The sequence below is a fragment of the Nymphalis io genome, chromosome 27 (genome assembly GCF_905147045.1).
Source record: "Nymphalis io chromosome 27, ilAglIoxx1.1, whole genome shotgun sequence".
Taxonomy (NCBI): domain Eukaryota; kingdom Metazoa; phylum Arthropoda; class Insecta; order Lepidoptera; family Nymphalidae; genus Nymphalis; species Nymphalis io.
Window position 1 is genome coordinate 6454212 of NC_065914.1, and position 12481 is coordinate 6466692.

Below are 12481 nucleotides of genomic sequence, written 5' to 3' on the forward strand. Positions count from 1 at the left end.
GTATAATAAAAAAAAAAAACAAAACAAATAATATCTTAAAGATACTAGGTCGAGCATAGCCGCAATTTTCAACTTATACTTTAAAAAAATTAATACATATGCGTTAGAATAAATAAAAAATACAGTTTTGTTAATAATCTGTAACGTATCTGCGCCGTGGGAGAACAGAGTGGCGGCGGAGATTTTATGACGTCATCTAAAAAAAGCGCGCCAATAGATGGTTCACATAGATAAACATTATACAGATTATAAATAAAAATATTCACTACACATCAAATATATGTATATTTAATAACAACATGAATAAACTTAATAGAAAATGTCTTCCCAAAACAGACAGACCACTTTTTGGCAATTTCACTGTTGTCTATAATCTGTAAATGTAGACAATTTTTTTATGAAAATTGTTCTTTTGTTTTAATTATATACTTTCAGTGTTGCCACGTAACTATCGTAATAAAAAAAATTAAACATGGAATTCAATTTTTTTTCCGAATTCATGAAACATTAAAATAATTATTTATAATAAGATGTAATTTTTCATTAGTTTAAGGTAAATGACAAAACATTGTTTAAGAAAATAAAATATTACTTGTAGAAATATAATTTCGTTTTCTTTTACCTTATTTGTGTTATCCCTATAACCAGGTTCTACCAGCGGGGGGGGGGGACATTGGATTACATATATTTGTAAAGATTTCATAATAAAAGTTAAAAAGCAAAAGGTATCGGTTCATAATAATCAGCCAAGTTTTTTTTTTAATTTATTTGGCTTACTAACAATCACTTACATTATAACACATACACAAAAAAAAAAAAAAAATAAAACAAATGACTAAACGAAAATGATATTCATCGTTATTTATTCTCAGATTTGAAAATACTGTTTTTGTTACTAACTTCGTCATAAAGGGTTAGCTAGTAGGACAAATCTAGGAACTATTATTTTTTGAAGATGTCATTCGACACAATTTTAATTAGGGCTATGCTACCATAAAAAATTCGAAACTCACCACAGAAAAAGGTCGTGAAATGTTTGAAAGTGACATGCGACATTGACCATAATAGTCATAATATTACAAGAACACATCAAAATAGTATATCACTAAAGTCGGTTATCAACATTTCATATGAATAATGAAGTGAATTATTACAGAATAGCATTGTAGATTCCAGTTGTATAATAACTTGTTCAAAGGTGCTCAAATATGTTTTAATAACAGTACTAGAAGTATAATGGTACATCTGAGGTTGGTAGCATTGAATTCTTTAGACCAATCACAGACGTTTAACATAGTACTTAGCAGTGTTGCCCTGTGTTGCTATTTGTCAGTTGGCAGTCCCCAGCGCGCTGTTACAACGCGAAGTTGTGTTTTGTTATTATTGTGCCGTGAATTCCATATAGCAAAACAAGATTCAACTTTTATTGACACAATATATAAACAGTAAGTAATTTTAGGTGTACATATATTCTTATTAGGACATATGTGAGATTTTAATGTACCTTATCACATTTTAATACGTCGTAATTTACCTTCAATTATTTCGAAATATTTAAAAAGTTTTATGTAGAATGATAACGTTTTTATTATTGCGGGATCGTTAATATGGGTATTATTTACATTATTAAAGGGGTCATTTGCGGTATATTTAGATAAGATAGTTTTGGGTTTTATCTTTAAAAATCATATAGCCTTTTTTAATATATAAGCTATTTAATTCAAAATAATTTTTCACATCGGATTTGTTTCTGCGGTAAGCGAGTCCATACAAAATACTAATGTTAATATATTATGTAGATATGTATATATATGAAAATTATTATTAGGGCTAGAACTTACACGAGCTGAGGTTAGGTGGATACATTTTTGTGGCAGATTTCAACCGCCACATGCAGACTTCCTCACGATGATTTCCTTCACCTCTGAACACGAGATGAATTATAAACACAACTTAAAAACAGGCCTCTTAAGTGGTGCTTGCCTGAACTTAAACCCGCACTTATCAGTTAAGATTACTTTATATTTTGTGTTATTATATAATTCAGTGGTGCTTGCCCGAGTTAGAACCCATGATCATCGATTAAGATTCATGCGTTCTAACCACTGGGCCATCACGGCTTTTTATCTTTTGTGCTTAATTTGTGTTTATGATTCTTCTCGTACTTGGCGATGAAGGAAAACATCGTAAGGAAACCTGCATGTGTCTAATTTCACTGAAATTCTGCCACATGTGAATTACACCAATCCGCATTGGAGCAGCGGGCTGGAATTAGCTCCAAACCTACTCCTCAAAAAGAGGAGACTTTAGCTCAGCCGTGGAAAATTCACAGACTGTTACTGTTACTTACTATTATATAATCGTAATCTTCACTCAAGGATAGATCACTCAAAGTACTTCACGTTTAAAGTTATATTAATAAAATACTTTGTGTTAAAGTTCCGTTGTATTTTCAATTAACTCTTACTTAGTTGTTATGTAACATCAAACTCGTAAGTCACCGCAGAAAACGATCGAGAAATGTTAGAAAGTGAAATACGATATTGACTTTTTTTTTATAAAATAGGTGGACTGGAAAAGGGGCCTCCTGATGGTAAATAGATCCCACCCATAGATCTTGAAACTGTAAGAAAAACCATTCCTTACACAATGCGCCACCAACATTGGGAATTACGATATTATGTCCATGTACACTGGCTCACTCACCTTTAAAACCGGAACGCAACAGCACCAAGTATTGCTATTTACCGGTGGAATATCTGATCGGTGGGTGGTATCTACTCAGACGGGCTTGCAAACTGCCAGCAAGTAACAACTAAATGATAATTGTAACAATTAAATGATACACGCATCGAAATGTGTAACGAAGCGAGTTAAAGACATTTATAAATATCAAACAATGTTTATACCGTATGATTTTTAGCAGCAATTCACGTGTGGTTTCTACGCGAAAACTATGGCCATATCTTCTCGCAACATTTACGGTTTCCTTCATAGTTGAGTAAAAACCGATTAGAAACGCCAAGAAAACCAAACGCAAGCCACGAACCCAATTCCGTTTAACATTTTTCGCGGACGTTCGCGCCGCGTATGTAGAACTGGCATTATAACTGCGTTTGTTTTACAATATGCCATATTATTGTATATATTTACAATAATGTTTAAATAATCAGTGTTAATCATTGTATATGTCCGAAGAGCAAAAATATTATAATAAAACCTCATTTCAAAATCCGCTAAGTCAATAAAACCTTCCTGGTGGAAGAAATTTATTTTTATGAAAAAAAAAACACATATATTTTATACCACAATTATAGCAACGCCGTAAGAGATACAACTTTCCAATAAACCACACACTGAAAATACTTTACTTTCACTCTAAAATAATTATTCGTTATATTTTGTCATGTATTTTACAAAAGCCGTGATGGCCCAGTGGTAAGAACGCGTGAAACTTGATCGTGGGTTCAAACCCGGGCAAGCACCACTGAATTTACATAAGGTGAGAATTTAATAAGGAATTTGATTACTACTACTACTACTAAAAAAAAAAACTTACGGGATGTAGTTAATAGTTTGCGCACGCGACTTCCGTCCGCTTACGGGAGGGAGGTGATACGTAATAATATAATGTAAGATATTGCGTTTTGTTAATATGTCTTTAGTTGGACATACACTGCTAATAATAAAAATTCTAATTCAGTCGTTGGGCTTTGTGCAAGCTAAGTATCTTTCACACATCAGATATTCTACCGCAAAACAGCAGTATTTGGTATTGTTGTGTTCCGGTTTGAAAGGCTCACTCACCCTTCAAACCGGTACACAACAATACCAAGTACTGCTGTTTTGCGGTAGAATATCTGGTGAGTGGGTGGTATCTGCCCAGGCGAGCTTGCACAAAGCTCTACCACCAGTAACAATTTAATTTGAAGTTTCATTAGAATTTTGTCTCGTGTTCTGCGAAAGCTAACATCGTGAGGAACAAATGGAAATATGTCAGATGTGTTGAGATAATTGATTTTTCTAGTTGTTCTCGGTTGAATCTAGTAAATTACATTTGAAAACAAAGTCGCGTAACAAAAAGCGGTACTAATTATAAAAGATTTGAATTTAATCACGTGAATTTTTAAGCTGTACAATTTATCGTTAATTTAAATTTTAATCTGTGTACAGTCATTTTTATTTATATATTCTATAACTGAAATCAAAATAGAAAAAACAAAATATGCATTCAATCAATCAATCAACAGCCAATCGTTGTCCACTGCTGAACATAGGCCTCTCCCAAGGTGCGCCAAAGCTCCCTGTCCTCCGCCTTCCGCATCCAGTTGGTGCCCGCCACCTTCTTAAGGTCGTCGGTCCACCTGGCTGGAGGGCGCCCTACGCTGCGCTTGCCGATTCGCGGTCTCCACTCTAGGACTCGTCTGCTCCAACGGCCATCGGTCCTACGACATACGTGACCAGCCCACTGCCACTTCAGCCTGCTAATTTTGCAAGCTATGTCGGTGACTCCGGTTCTTTTCCGGATAATCTCATTTCTGATCTTATCCTTCAAAGATACTCCGAGCATAGCTCGCTCCATAGCACGCTGAGCGACTTTGAATTTGTGGACTAGTCCCGCAGTTAGTGTCCACGTTTCGGCACCGTATGTCATGGCAGGTAAGACGCATTGGTTGAAGACTTTCGTCTTCAAACATTGCGGTATAGACGACTTGAGGACTTGACGAAGGTTGCCAAATGCTGCCCATCCCAAGCGAATTCTTCGATCGGCTTCCTTCTCGAAGTTGTTCCTACCGACTTGTATTATCTGTCCTAGGTAGGTATATTCACTAACAACTTCGAGAGGTTTCCCCTCGACGTATATCGGTCCCGGCACGACATGCCTATTGAACATGACCTTGGTCTTGTCCAAGTTCATACCGAGACCGACACACCGGGAAGACTCGCCTAGAATATTAAACAACAAAGCTCCGGGAGATGACGGAATCACAACAGAGTTGCTTAAGGCAGGCGGGACTCCGGTCCTGAAAGAGCTAGCAAGCCTCTTTAATTCCGTCATCCAACATTTCGGGCGCGCTGGTCATCAATACTGATTCCCACGGGTTTATCCGATCTTGAAGAGAACAACTGCCCATAAAACCTCTCTACTTCTCCGACAATCTCAGGCCTAGAGGTAACGACCCCACCATTTTCAGTTTTAAGTTTTGTCAGACGCGGCCTCCCAAAATATGCATTAGAAATTAAAAAAAATAATATATTTATACTTTAGATTTTAATTACTAGTTTATTGTTTAGGTATGTAGTTCATATTTATTTGTAAGCATGTGTGCGCGTTTGGACTCTACTACCACTTACCATCAGGTGGAGTACTCATTTGCCTTCCCGACGAATTTAAAAAAAAAATGTGTGCATGTACAAGGTTTAATTTTCTATTTTGCTCATACTTCGTTGTTTTTAGCTTCTATTTTTATAGCAAGTACGTAACAGCCTGTTAATGTCCCACTGCTGGGCTAAGGCCTCCTCTCCCTTTTTTAAAGAGAAGGTTTAGAGCTTATTCCACCACGCTGCTCTAATGCGGGTTGGTAGAATACACATGTGACATAATTTCAATGAAATTAGACACATGCAGGTTTCCTCACGATGTTTGCCTTCACCGTTAAGCACGAGATGAATTATAATCACAAATTAAGCACATGAAAATTCAGTGGTGCTTGCCCGGGTTTGAACCCACGATCATCGGTTAAAATTCACGCGTTCTAACCACTAGGCCATCTCGGCTTCATTGGTGATGTAAGGGATGGTCAATATTTGATGTAACGTGTGTCTATGGGCAGTGGTGATCATTTACGATAAGGTTGCTCATTTCATCGTTTTCTACCTATCTATGTATATATACTATTAATGCGAAAGTAACTGTGTGTAACGCTTTCACGGCTAAACTTTTGAAACGATTTTGTTTAAGTTTTACAAATGCCATTAACCCCAAGGACATTGTTTACTTTTTTATGTCAAGTATGTAAACATCCCCTAATATTCGGGCGAAGTTAGTTTTATACAAAAAATAAATCATCAAATATATATATATATATTTACGAAACAATTGTATTCATAGACGCCTTACCTTGAGGTATTATATTCAGGTAAGGTTGATGAAACTGGTTTTATGTTGACAAAGTACATATTACGTTAAACAATTATAACTTTAATTGAATAAAAACACGCTACAAGTATGATACCTACGACATTTAACTTATCTCACTTGTTATATTCAAGTTAAGAGTAAAGCGTATTTACTCTGATACTAGATTTATATGTTTGACAAAAATCTTTAGCGAAGGTCTGTTTCAGTTTTTAGATACCTTAAAAAACTTTATTTCTCATTAATTTTCTTTTAAAAGTACTGATTAACATATTAACAATAATTTCACTCCATTTTTCATAAAAGTGAAAAATTTGTATCGTATGCTGTATGTTTCCCAATAAATACACAAATAAAATAATATCCTGGGACATTATTCACACAATGCCATCTGATCCCAAACTAAGCAGAGCTTGTGCTATGAAAAACCAGCAACTGATATACTACATAAACTACATTTATTTTAAATACATAATTATATAGATAATTAAACCCAGACTCGGGACAAACAGACATGTTCATGCACACAAATGTCTGTCCTACCGGGAATCAAACCCACAACCTTCGGTGTGAAAGGCAAGTGTCTACCAACCACTCCAACACATCCGTAATATACCCGTCGTAAATAAATTAATAATAGATAAAAAATGTGAATTTAAAAATGAAATGTTTATCAATTAGTTATATATTGGGAGGTTTCGGAAGACAATGGAAGGCTCTTGAGGTATAATCATGCAATGGCTGACAAATTATTGAAGACGTTTTTCCTATGAATTTATAATTAAAATCTTATAATGAACAGCATTGTATGTAAATATAGGTAGCAAAAACGTCATGTATCAAATAGACAAAAAGGCAGCATCGTCTTCTAAGCGAATTAATATTATGTATATTCAAATTAGCATTCACTGAAAATCTGTTATAACTACTGCTTAAACACGAGAAGTACGTAAAACCTCAATAAATAATTATTTCATCGCCTGCCTTTCGATATCAAATTAAAGAAAGTCACATAGTATCGCGATATAATAATAATAATTATTTATTTATTCAAGTAACAAGTCTCGTATACAAAATTGCAAGAAAAAAGAAAACTACTATCGTCTACTTATAATAGACTACAATTAACTGGTCCAGCTGAAACTTTACAACAGCGTTTTGTAAATATATAGTCTAGTCTGTTAGCAATCATCTTTAGAATTTTGTTGGAGCTGGCTCGCACCCTGTGAACCACTAAATTATTCGGAGGTTGAATAAAAAAGTTAGCTACACGCTCGTATTCTGAGACCCTTTTTATGGTATTGGTAGGCGGACGGGCAAACAGGCCACCAGATGTTAAGTGGTCACCAATGCCCATAGACATTGGCATTGTAAGAAATGTTAAACATCGCTGACATCGATAATGTGCCACCAACCTTGGAAACGAAGATGTTATGTCCCTTGTGCCTGTGGTTACACTCGCTCGCTCACCTTACAAACCGGAATGCAACAATACTAAGTATAACTGTTTAGTTGTAGAATATCTAATGAATGGGTGGTACATACCCAGACGGGCTTGCAAAAAGCCCTACCACCGTAACCCTTTAGTGGTCACCCAACATCCAGCTGTGTATTTTAAGACTCGCCCCCAGCCCGGTGACGCTGTCGAGGCCATTTGAACCAACAGCTACAATCAATTCGAATAAAAAAAGTTATACGCTTTCCCTTAGATACTAACATATTTTTAATGTCATTTTACTATAGTATGTATAGTATGTACGTATATGGTTATCATATATATCATGTTTACCATATATGGTCATCATCATCGTGTCTACAGGTCACGTGGCCTTGGCCTTTCTCATAGGATTATGCAACTGCGCAATAAATATTATTGTCCAAGTATTGCACTTTATTCCCTCACTGTCATAATTCGATGGAACGGCAATCCCACACCACCGGAAATATTTCAGGAACAACTGCTTTACGAGCTTTCCGAGGCTCGGGAGTATAAAAAATGCTAATTTCCAGACTCCGGTCTGCTACTGAAAATTTCTCGACACAAAAACCTAATAGCTTTTAATGGTCTGAATTTAATCCAGGATCTCGGGATCCTCAGCCTAGCTTGTGGCTTAGCCACAAGAACAATGAGACGGTCATCAAAATCATCATACTCATTGCTTAACAATTGGTTGCATTTTCCAATTAAGTATAATTGCTGGAGAGATCAAAGGTCGTAAGTGCTTAAAAATTCGTGTCGCAATCCGTCGTTTCATTGATGCTTAAAGTTTAACGCCGTTGCGCCGCCAACCTTCTAGCTAATCCTCCCTTCTGACGGATCCTGGCTTCTGACGATCAGATAAGAAGAAGAATATGTTTTGGATAGGATTTGCGTAAAATCCGTCGTCGTCGTTCTTAGTGAGCGTCTACGTCGAAGAAGGAATAGCTGTGACAAATTTCAAGTCAATCTGACGGATAGTTTAGTAGATATCGTGATGAGAGGTATTTCGCTTATATATATAGATTAGTGTTTGTATATTTTTTATGTGAAGTACTTACTTAGGAACTGTTTAACTGTTTGTTTCCATAATTTAATTCACCGACATATCGAGGCAATTGATGAACACAGGCATTATTTTCGCAGTTATAGTTTTTTATGTATTAGGTAGGCAGGCAAATGGGCCACCTGATGTTAGGTGGTCACCACCGTCTATAGACATTTAAAAGGGAACGCAACACTACCGCTAAACAGCAATACTTAATATAAGTATTGCTGTTTAGCGGTAGAATATTTGATGAGTGGGTGGTACCTACCAAGACGAACTTGCACAAAGCCCTACCACCTAATAAATAGTATTTGTAATATTTAAATTATGTAAGCTGCGAACGTTGTTATTTAATATTATACATATATACTTATATATTATGTATATCTATTATATATTCTTGTCTAGATTTGAATATTTTTATAGAAATGTCTGTCGGGTCCCTTTATAATGAATTAGTTACGAAGAGATTTAAGTTACGAAGTCTTAAGATTTTATTTTTAATTGAAATATGTAGAGTGTAAAAAAACAAATGATGGTGAACACCACCGGCTTTACATTTGACATATTAACCATCCCTTACGTTACAATATTATGTCCCGTGTGTGTTACACTGGCTCACTTACTTCAAACTGGAACGTATAATATTAAATATTGCCGAGTGTATATATTGTGTTACCCAAGCACGATTCCTACTCAACTCAACTATTAGTCTATTATTGTGGGTTTCCTAATTCGTTTTAAAACTTATCTTAAAAAAAGACACTAAATAACAAATCATATTTACATTATCAATATCTACGAAACACAATTGCTGTTTGAAACGCTTCACTAGTTATATGAGACTATCGACCTCCAGCGGAGCTCAAAAATATTCCATTAACGTGGAAAAATAACGCAACATTTCTAAATATATATTAATATAAATGAATGTGTCTCTCGACGTCTGTTCTCTATGCGTTCTTAAGCCATTCATCAGATTGTGATGAAGCTTTGGTGATCTCCGTACTCGTAAAGGTCGTTGACCCAGAAAAACTAGTTTCTTTTTGTATGTTTGTCCTTCAATACAAATGTTTTTATATAGATCCTTATTCAAACATTGCGAGCCGAGACATGTAGCTAGTATTAAATAATTATAACTATATATGCAATTTTATTTTAATGTTACAGCGTCTGTCCGTTCGAGTCACGGTATAAGCTATCTCTATTACAAACTTCATCAAAATCCGTCCAGATGCTTTTGTATGATTGAGTAATTTTTTTAAATACACAAATATAAAACATAAGTTGACATATGGATTATAAGCTGTTAAGCTTATATACTAAGGCATAACATTAAAATTTTGGTTTTGCTTTAATTTATTCATATTTATTTATTTGATCGAGTAAAAAAACATCCGAACATATAAACTTTCACATATATAAGTTAGATTTATGAATATATGATAATTTATTTATGCAATGTTAATTGGTTTATTATTTTTCGACCACTTTATCTTATGCTAAATTAGCTTGAGTTTTGGAGTTCAATACCTGAGTCATGATAATAAAAACTTATTGAGTTTTAATTATAAAATTCTCAATAGCAACTTGAAGTTGAAAGTCAGCTGTGCTTACACTCTCGCGCCTCTAAAGGAAATCTCGGACCGGAATTGTCGTTTAATCGGGTTATGAGTGAGAGAATGGAAAATGCACTTGTGTTTGCGCACGCACTAGAGCACTATAATATGGACTGCGCGTTGTTTTTTTTTTTTTAATGCCAAACATTATATTACGACGGTTATTTTTTCCCTATTTATTACTCAGCAGAAACTATATTTCGAACGTGGAAGTTCTGCGACGCGTCAACCAAAAACGGCAATTTTTGGAGACTGTCAAGAAGAAAAAAGTTGCATATCTCGGACACGTGCTTAGGCTTGAAAGATTTGAACTTTTGCAGCTGATTATGATGGGAAAAGTTGCCGGAAGGAGAGCTGTTGGGCGCAGAAAAAAGTCTTGGCTGTGAAACATCCGTGAATGGCATAAAATCGCGAGTGCTGCCGAACTCTTTCACCTCGCGAAGAACAAGAAGGAGTATTTAAAGCTGACTGCCAACCTTCGCTAGTCAGAGTGGCACTCGAAGAAGAAGAAGAAGAAACTATATTTAATACCTATTGTTAATGCCTCCTGGAACTTACACCTGAAAGAGCTACAGGTAAAAGCGATAAGGCTATCTACATGCATTTACTTATTGTATATATTTTTTAATGCTAGAAAAACGCATTACGCTTTGCCCCCACGGGTACAGTGGGGAGGTATGTGGGGCTCGCCGGTGTCCAAGGCGCCGAGTGCGCCCTAATATGAATGCGTACTAAAAAATCAGCGGTACCCGGTAGCGGTATGGTATATACATATCATGTATTATGTTCTTTAGATGTTCGGGTACATAAAGTTAATAATAATCCGATATGCATATTATATATAACAAATATACATAAATTGCGTTGATATATACATATAATGATACATGAATGATGTATACAAAAGTAACAAATAATCAAATATAGTTATAAATATTTACCTTATATATATAATTCCATACATTTTTTGTTTATGAATCGTTTTAACGATTATTTTCATACCTTACCATTTCTTTCTTACCATTTCAATTCCAGGCAAAGAATTAATTCGTATTTTTAATACCTCAGGCTTCAATACTTTCAAACAGTGAAATGTTATTTTTTTGTTTTATTGTGGCTCAACCGTACGTAGTGTACGAAAGTGAGTTTGTTTGTTTGTTTGTTACGCTTTCACGTTTCTACTCATGAAATTTTGCGTACACGATCTCAGGGTAAAAATATATAGGGTACCTAAAACTACCCCCCCCCCCCCCGCATAAGCGAAGCCGCGTGCGTATGCTAGTTCCTAATAAGCAATTCCTATTCTCATAATTAGTAGACGACATGTATTGCGTTCACTATTTATGACTTAAATTATAATAAAACCACGCGCTATGCCTATTTAGAATCATGGCACTAATCTTTTTTATTATAATCTCTCGGCAAAGAATGACGTTCTATTTTTAACAAAATATATAAAAACAAAATGGCCGGTCATAAACATAGGATAGGATATAAAATTTTAATAATATGTAGTTATAGTTTTTAATCAGGTATACACCGGCTTTACTTATAAACGCTTAGCGGCTGTTGAGTCAAGCAATGATTTCGCTCTTTCTGTCATTATTGATTTGACATTCGAAAGAAGAAGACAGAGCATTGATTAACGAAGCACTCACTAAGCAACGTTTACAAATAAGGCCATAGGATTTTGTTTATGATGTGACGCTCAACAAATAAATGCATTATTTTCTATCGTAATTTCGTATTCCATTCCAAGCCAATCCAAGCTATTCTTGTTTGCTTCGTACAAGTTTCCATAAATCTGTTTTAGACTAATATTTAATAGACTATTTACCTTAAGTTAGCAAAGAAAGCCAAAATAGCTCAGTCGTTATAAAGCAAATGGGCCGCTTTTTTATTTTTATTTATTTATAAAATAGGAAGGCGGACGAGCATATTGGTCACTGATGGTAAGTGGTCACTAACGCCCATAGACATTGGCATTGTAAGAAATGTTAACCATCGCTTACATCACCAATGCACCACCAATCTTGGGAACTAAGATGTTATGTCCCTTGTGCCTGTAATTACTTTGGTTAATATTTCTTACAATGCGAATATCTATGGGCGTTGGTGACTTAACATCAGGTAGCCCATATGCTCGTCCATCTTCCTATTCTATATAAAAAAACATCAAAATACAATGTCGCCCGTAT

At 35.2% G+C, this 12481-nt stretch overlaps 1 protein-coding gene across 1 annotated transcript in view; it reads left to right on the forward strand.

The window, feature by feature from the left end:
* The first annotated feature begins 1346 nt into the window (after positions 1-1346).
* LOC126778856 (putative fatty acyl-CoA reductase CG8306) overlaps positions 1347-12481 on the forward strand; it is a 38091-nt gene continuing 26956 nt past the window's right edge. Inside the window, exon 1 of the mRNA XM_050502581.1 lies at positions 1347-1445. The gene's annotated coding sequence lies outside the window, so the exon portion shown is untranslated. The remainder of the gene's footprint in view (positions 1446-12481) is intronic.